Raw genomic sequence first — 8612 nt, 5'->3', positions numbered from 1 at the left:
TCTCCCTCTCGCGCTCTCTCCTTCCTTCCCTCCCTCCCTCCTTCTCTTCCTCGCCCCCTTTCCCGCTCCCTCAGGCCAGCTCTGCGCCGCCTCAGCCCGGCCCGCCTCCGCTTTTATAACGCCTCGCAGAGCCGGCGGGGGCGAGCGAGGGCGCGCGCCACCCTCCTCAGCCCACGCTGGGACTGAGAGCCTCCCTCGGCCTCTCACTCTCTCGTATTTATGGTGGTGGTTATTGTTATTTTTTTATTATTGTTCTTTTGGCGCACACACACACACCTAGAGAGCCCTGTCGCCGCCTTTCCTGGTCGCGCGCGCCTCTGTCTTTTCTCAAGGGCGCGCGCCAGGCCACTGTGCTGTGGCTAGCTACTTCTGGCAGGACAGGCGGCGCGCGCCTCCAAAACAGAGTGGCGGGGGCTGGCCGGGGGAGGGCAAAGAGAGCGCGGGGAAGAGTCCCGGGTGGGGCGCAGCAGGAGCGCCGCCGCCTCGCCCACCCGGAGGAGGCAACAGAAGAAGTCCTTCTTCTGCTTCTCCTCAGAGCGCGCGCTCGCTACAGACACAACTGCCCTCCTGGCTGGCTGACTCTGCTTCCCGAGTGAGCCGCAGTGGGAAGGGCGCGCGCGCGGGGGGGGGGTGCGGCTGCGCGCGCGCGCCGGGCTCCTTGCAGTCCTGTCTCCTCCCCCCGGCCCAGCAGGCTGTCTCCTCCTCCTCCTCCTCCCTTCACTTCAGCCTCGCGCCCTGGAGAGAGGAGGCTGAGGCGAGGTGGCGAGCGGGCGAGCGCGCGAGGGCTCGCGCGGCGGCGGCAGCAGCAGCTGGCTGCCCAGGCAAAAAGACGCGCACAGCACAACACACAACCCGTCGCTCCCGCGCAACCCTCCCCTCCTCAGCGGCTCTTCTGCTGCTCGGTCCCGGGCCGCTTCTCACTTTCTCCTCTCCCGGGCTGCTGAGTGCGACAGAGGCGGTCTTATCTCGGCAGAGAGGACCCTCCCCTTGTGGGCTACCAAACCGGTTCCGTTGCGGCTCTCTCTCTCTCTCTCTCTCTGGAAAGACGGGAGGGAGAGGGAGCACACACACACACACACACACCCCAGGTAACGCGCGGGCTTCCCTGGCCTCGCCTCAGGGGGGCTCCGAGAAGGGCCCCGGCGGGGAATGATTGACAGGGCGGCGCGCGCGCCTGTGCAAGGGGCTCTTCCTGGGCTTGCGCAGCCCCCCCCCCCACCTCCGAGCGCTAAAGCGGAGTGGGGGGGAGGGAGGCTACAGGAGGAGCCTTCCCTTGCCTAACATTGCTGCCTCCCGCTTTCTGTTCTGCTCGGGAGAGATGCCAGCACTGTCAGCAACCTTGCCGGTCCACACAGCGCTTAAGCCGTAGGGAAGGCAACGCAAGAAGTTTCGGGAAAAGGGGCCCCTCTTAACCACATACATACACTTAAATGCTTAGGACAAGGTCCAGATCCACCACCCCCCAAGCATTTGAGGAGATCCCTCCTCGTTTTACTGAACTCCTCCCACTAAACCTGATTATCCCCCCCCCCAAAAAATTGAGTTGCTCCTAAACTCTTTCCCTCTGTCTGCCCCCCCTCCTTTGGCATATGTCAGAATTAGGCCGAACTTTTAATAATTCGTCTTAACAGAGTTGTGGATCGCGGTGTAAATCTGCAAAAAGCGAATATATGGAAAGAGTGGGGGGAGGTTTAGAAATAAGTCTGGCAACATCCGGAGTCAGACAATGCTCGTTCTGGTCCGGTGTGACTCTTACACCTGGATCCTCAACACGTTTGAAGGAAGTAATTCGCATTGATTGGAGTTTACATTTACAGGGGTGGTTTTTTTCCCCGGGGGGTGGAGTTAAAGGATCGGGTTGCCAGGGTATGCAAGGCAAAGTACATTTTCTTGGAGGTCAAGTTCCATTGAAACCGAAGACATAGACTGAAAGGTTGGAGAATATGACGCTATTAACATGGTCGTGTGAGTCTACTCTCTCTCTCTCTCTCTTAAATATTTTATAACTCAACACTGAACACAGTTCTATGGAAAGGATTTAAAAGAAGCTTCTTTCCAAGAAAGTCCACTCAGAACTGGGCTACTAGAAATAGGGTCAAATCAGCTGAAATTCAGGGGATTTACTTTCCCCACAATTTTAGAGTTTGGAATATGAAGTTATTAGGATTTAATCGCCCTCTCAGCTCTATAATTTGGGATACACATACACAGCCACTGAATCCACACTACGCAACAGCTATTTTAAAACCAACTTTTAAAATAGAAAGTGTGTTTTTAAATGTATGGAGTAGTCTGGACTTTGGCACATTCAGGGGACGATCTAGTGGGGAAATCACTTCCAAAAGAACCATAACAGTGAATGAAGAATCATAAGTGAATGGGAACCCACGAAAGAGCACGGATCCCATTCATTTCTGTGGGATCTGGGAAGGAGGCCCCAATGGATAGAGCCGATGAAGTTGTATATTTTAAAATAATAATAATAATAATAATAATAATAATAATAATAAAATAACGGTATAATTCTCAGCGTGCAGATAATTCCCTTCTAATTTATCCTCTGTCAGTCTGAATAAGGCCTCAGACTTCCCTCGAAACAGTATTTGAGAAGATCTGGGCGTCTCTGTCTCCAAGACCCAGCATCCTACTTGTTGACCCAGTTATTGGATTTTTAATGGAGCGTTTCCTAGATCATCATATTGTTTGCATACGCTTAGGAAATGTTATTCAGCATCTTCGTCTTTAAAACAAAAAAACCCCAAAACATAATACCATTGTTTAACACTGATGCTGGAAGGTCACTGTACTACACAGCTATTTGTTTTCTGGACTCATCAATTTTACTGTCCCCGCCTCGTATAACACCCAGATCCAGAACACAGGAGAAAAAGTTAAATTGCGTTGACATAATTGGGAGTATTACAATGGAATTATTGGATTGCAAATATGTTGTTTGGATTTAAAACACCTTTTTAAAAATCTGAAGTAAAACTTTTTTCCAAGTAAAGCTCGCTAGGCTATGTTTATTTATTTATTTATTATTTATTATTATTTTTAATTATTATTGAAAAAACTATACTCGGAATTTAGTCTCAGATGTGGATTGTAACGTAGTTTATGAGAGGGTGGATAGTGAAGGGTAGAATATATTTGTAATTAAAATGTAAAATGTAAAATGTATTATTATTATTATTATTATTATTATTATTATTATTATTATTATACAGGGAACTACCGATGTCCCATTGAGTTCAGAGGAGCAGGTGTGCGTTAATTCTCCCATTCAAATGGATGTGGATGGAGAGGGCTGAACTTTGGCGTGTCCCCTCTGTCTAATACGCGAGGCCCTGAAAAATGCTTGACTAATAAGAGGAAGATTGCCAGTTCGATTCCCCGGGAAACACCTATATCCGGCAGCATCTCACACTGCGCGGGGAGGAGGCAATGGAAAACCGCTCCTGTATTCTGCCAAAAGAAAACCACAGGGCTCTGTGGGCGCCAAGAGTCGGAATTGACTTGACGGTACACTTTACTTTACTTTATTCGACTCCTAATAAGGCAACATGTATAAATATGCACACGAAGGCACAAATATGCACAAAGGCAAAATGCACAAATATCTGCACACAGGCAGACTCACACACATGTGGTCTCCTCATTACAGTGCAGCAATCATAGCGAACAGCATCATCTCTCAGGGCTACCCTGTTAATTGACAGAAACGCTGTTGCATTACAAGGAGGTGTGCTAGATTTACTATCGATTCGAGCGAGGCTGTGGTTTGGGGGCATTCGCTTCACTTTCTGGTATTCCTAGGCAGCAAAACCCTGGGCTTCTCTCCTTGGAAGCAAGTCCCACCGGGGTTCTGTGGGCCTCACACCCAGGTAAGTGTGGTTAGTGCTGCGGCCCTACTGGAGCTGACGACGGGTGGCAGCCTTAGGTCTCGTGTGAACGCCTTGCTGCACTCAAGACCCAGCTCTGCAAGCCGGTTAAATCGAATCAGGGCGCTTCGGGTCAGTTTCTTGGTCAACCAAAAAGGGTTAGACCCGCCGAACTGCTACCGAGTTGCTTTTTTAAAAACAAAAAGACCGTTGGATGTCGGGTCATTCCCCTCTCTCCCCCCGCACCATCACTCGGTTCGTGTGAACTGTTTTCAACATTACTTTAATTTTTTCTCTCTTTTTTTTGCTAAAAAGGAATGTCTAAAATCAATTATTTTTAAAACCAAAACGTGTTTATACGGACTTAAGAGTATTCTAGGCTCCAGGATCCTTCTGTCCTGCTGATTCTCATTCGGGGTTCTCACCCTCCCGGGTCTATAAACACGTTTCCTCGGAGGTTTCCTGGCTTTGCATGGAAATGTGTGTGTGTGGGGGGGGCGTATTTCTGGGGAGGGGGGCTGCATGGGAATTCATGTAGTGCACTAAGCCGGACTGTGGGGTTTACACTCAGGCAAGCACGCAGCGGATTGCAGCTCCAGTCAACGCGTGTTGAGGATCGCGGCGCAAAACCCCTTCGCGCGGGGCCCCCCTCCAGACCCACCAGCGCTGTTGCGCTCCCAGAGCCTTGGGGGCTGATCAAGGAAGAATCTATGGGGCGGGAGGGTGTCTGTTCCCGAGCGGGCCTTCCCCCCGTGTCCCCACACCCCATCTGCGGTCCCGCCGGGAGGCGCAACCCCAAAGCGTGCCTCGCCGCAGCCGCGCGCCCCTACCTTCCATGTCCCTGGTGACTGCGCTGAAATGCATCCTCCGGCGGGCGGCGGCGAAGGCGGCGGCGGCGGGCGGGCTGTAGGGCTTGCGGAGGGCCCCGCCGGCCCCGGGCGCTGCCTCCAGCTCCGCGAGCTCCTCGTCGTCCTTTCCTGCTTGCTCGGCGGCTGCAATCAGAGAGGCGATGCTGAACGCGTTGGCCTTGGGGGACATGGGACTGGCCTCGTCCATAGAGCGGAGCGCGCCCCCCGCGCCAGCCAGCCAGCCGGGATGGAGGGAGGGAGGGAGGGAGGGAGGGAGCCGCCGCCGCCGCCGCCGGGGCGAATCAGCACGCCATGGCCGGTGGGCTGGGTAGCGGCGGGGCCCGGCGGCGGGACGGCAGGAACTGGGCAGCGGCAAGCAGGCACGCGAGGTCTCCGATGTGACGCCCTCCCCTGCTCCGTCCCCTCCCAGCTGGCGGAGAATTGCTCCGCGTATTATTGTCTGCGGCCGCAAGTGTAAGTAAGTAAGTAAGTAAGTACGAAAGGAGGAACTGCTCCGCGCTCCTTCGCCCAGCCCCGTCCCGCAAGCTTCCTCGTTCGCCGGCCCTCCCCCCACCTCCCCTCCCCTCCCCCCACCCCCCACCCAGGAGTTAGCGGCTTCTTTTCCTCTCTGGCTCTCTCCTTCTCCCACCCCCCACCACCCCCGCCACCCGGGTTGCTCCTGTACCGAGTGAGCTGGATTACTCCTAGGCATGATTACTCCGAAGCAAAGTTGCACCGAGTTAAACGGGACTCGTTCCCAAGGCAGTCTGAAACGTGCATCGAGTGACAGCTTCCCCCCTCTTTCTTTCTCTCCACCCCCCAGCTATAGTCCTCTTGAGCGGCCCCCCTTCTTCCTTGCAAGGTGGAGAAACCTCTCTCCTGTCCCGATCCATTCCTTCTTCTCCCCCCTCCCGCACCTTCAAGTCTATGGATGGGGCCCCGATGTCACGTGGTATGTGCCCCCCCCATAATTAAGCCGCAGCAGACCAGCGGTGAAGGAGATCTTCCAAACTGGAGGGAGATGGGGGGCTGAGGACGAAATGGGTGGATCTCTCCTCCAGCCTCAACACCTCTCCTTCCTGGATGAATGGACAAAGGGATGAATCGGAAGCGCAGTAGGCTTCAACATGGAGGTGTCTGTTGTGGGGCTGCTGGGCCACAAAAGGAAAACTGCCCCCCTGCAGATGAGGTGGAGTTCAAAGAAATTGCGGGAGGGGGGCATCGCGCTCAGCCCTCCACTCACCTGGAGCCACAGAGAAAATTACTCTGATCGAGGCCAAGAAAAGGAAGGTTTGGGGACAGCTGTGGGGCAGGGGGAGGGGGGCGCAGTTGGGCACAGTTTCCCCTTCAGCAGTGGAAAAAATATCTCTTTCCCCAGGCAGGCTGGCCCCGATCCTATAGATCTTCACTGAACCTACATATTCTCCCCTGCATCTGGATCAGAAGCGCAGCCCTTGTTAACCGCCGTTGACTCCCGAAGGTTATATAAGGCGGCAATTATAGTGTTATGGTAATTATGGTTATGACTACTGTGCTGATTTCACTTCTCTCCCCCCACTCCCTGCTAAAGGTGTCAGTAGCCACCCATCATGTCTGGCACAAAGTGGGGCGGGAGGAGGGCGCTGTTTCTGGGTTTGAGGTTTTTAAACCCAGCTCCACACACACACGACCTGTCCAGGTAGGCGGACGGTCAGTGAAAGTGGGATAATAAATCCTAAACACTTTGCGGCAAAAAAAGCGTGAAGGCTTGGAGGCGATCGCCTCCTCCATTGTAGTCCAAGGTCTTTGGTTTTAGCCGCCATACAGCCGCCTTGGGCTCCACGGAGGAAAGGCGGCCTAAAAACGCAAATTATAAACGCACACACGCACCCTTTGAGATTTCAACAGGACCGTAGTTCCTCCATCTAATCCTTCTTTTTTTCTTTCTTTCTCTCTTTCCAAACTGCTAATACATCCGATTTTAAGTAAGACGTTCACTATGTTTCCCCAAAGGCTTCTGTAGGATCCTAAAGCAACATTTCTCTAGGCAAGAGAAATAATTCTGCGAATCTAAGCAACGGCTGACATGACATCTGGTCAACTGAACCTCTCACCGCAAATCCCCCGCAGTTGGAGTTCTCCCCCTTGGGTCCCCAGACGTTGTGGGACTACAACTTCCATCATCCCCAGCCACGATGGCCCCCGACAACATCTAGGGGATCCAAGAATCCCTGCCGAGAATCCTGGCTCTGTAGTAATGAGTGACTATCCCTTACCCTTGGGAGACTCCGGAGGAAATCTGACTGAGATGGAAGCCCCACCGAGTCCAAAATAACTCACTCCTCTGAATAAACAGGATTGCCGCCTGAGAATACTTTCCTCTCCGTTTAGTACAAGGAATAGTGGTGTGAGCCCTTTGAGATGGGGAGCCCTTTGGGGACAGCGAGTCAACTTTATTGCTTTAATATTATTTTCCCAGGTAAACTGCTTTGAGAACTTTTGTTGAATATTCTGCTGCTAATATTCTTAGCAGCCGCAGTGTGTAGTAGTTTTTTTTTAAATTATTACCATTCTTGTCATTTTATAACAGAAGAAGAGTAAATACCCATAATTTAGAGTCCGGGTGTTCTTAAGGGCGAAGTACAGTAAAAAGGTAGAAATCATGGATGCTGTGGGCAATATGGTTGGTATAAGTATTTAAAGGAGTGCCTGTAATTTTCTCTCTCTCTCTTTCTTTCTCTCCACCACCCCAGTGGTCTGTCTGTCTGTCTTCCTTCCTTCCTTCCTGCCCAAAATGTATTTTGGTTAGAAATGGGTGCCAGAATTATAGTGCGTGTACACACACACACACACACACACACACACACACTGATTAGGCTGCAGCTGGGGTGACAAACGTGGGTTCTGCCCCTCCCCCGGTTCTTGCCCCTCGGGAGAACCGAGAAGAGCGCCCGCCTGATAGGAGGACCCCGCCTTGGTCCGTAAGCCAGTACTGACCCGCTCTGCTTCGGTTCCGATCCGTTTTCCTAACAGCTGCTTGCAGCCGGAGCCCGGCCGGCCTGCCAGCCCCTTGGCCCAGCCAGAGAGAGCTATAAATCTGCTTAACGGGCAGTCAAGTCACCTGCGAGCGAGGCGGGCCTCCTCCAGACGCGTCCACCGTTCTCCGCTGCAAGGTTAGAAGGCCGGGGTGTGGGGTGTGGGGAAGGGGATCGCCCTGCAGGGCTGGGCCAGAAGTAGCGCTGATGCAACCCGATACTCCGGCTATACCAACCCCTCGGGGAGTCCGGGCGGAAAATGGCCGGCCAGGGCTGCCCCTCCTCGGCCAAAAGAGCCGAAAATGCCCAGAAGGGCGAAGCCCCTTCGCGATGCGCGTCCAGAGAAGAAAGCCCAGGCCGGGCCCTATAGCCAGGGCCCTATAGCAATGCGCATGGGGTGGGGTTTCGAGGCCACTGCTAAGAATCAAGTCGGCCCACAGACTTTGACACCACCCTGCTCCACAAACCCCACAGTATTCATCCCTGGAAATGCTGGAAGAACAGACTGGCATCACGGCAAATAACACATTCGTTTTGCTGGCACGGCCAAATGTGTACCCGTGCAAACTGCCCTGAGCCGTTTTTGGAAGGGCGGTATAGAAATCTAATAAACAAACAAACAAACAAACACCCGAATGGAAGACGAATCTGAATTTAAGACGACCCCACTTAAAAAAGCAGAGCCTAGACACTAATTATACTTGCATCATTTACCCCAAAGTAACAGAATGTAAGAGGACCTCCCGGTTTCTAATATCAACACACTTGGGGAAAAACCGAGTCTTGGATTCTGGTAAATCCAATAGGTTCGTTGCAATTCACAGCCCTCTCACTCAGCTCTGGGGCAAAAATGGCAGAGATCGTCTGAA

The 8612-nt window shown here is 52.8% G+C and overlaps 1 long non-coding RNA gene across 1 annotated transcript; it reads left to right on the top strand.

Annotated features, from left to right (window-relative positions):
* The first annotated feature begins 1598 nt into the window (after positions 1-1598).
* Positions 1599-7179, top strand: LOC128337785 (uncharacterized). The gene is made up of 4 exons (XR_008312434.1): positions 1599-1965; positions 3228-3522; positions 6112-6239; positions 6722-7179. It is a non-coding gene; the product is annotated as an uncharacterized LOC128337785 (long non-coding RNA).
* The last annotated feature ends 1433 nt before the right edge of the window (positions 7180-8612 follow it).

This window comes from Hemicordylus capensis, chromosome 15 (assembly GCF_027244095.1).
Source record: "Hemicordylus capensis ecotype Gifberg chromosome 15, rHemCap1.1.pri, whole genome shotgun sequence".
NCBI classification, from domain to species: Eukaryota; Metazoa; Chordata; class Lepidosauria; order Squamata; family Cordylidae; genus Hemicordylus; species Hemicordylus capensis.
The sequence above is the reverse complement of the archived record's forward strand: the minus strand, read 5'-3'. Positions and strand labels throughout refer to the sequence as shown.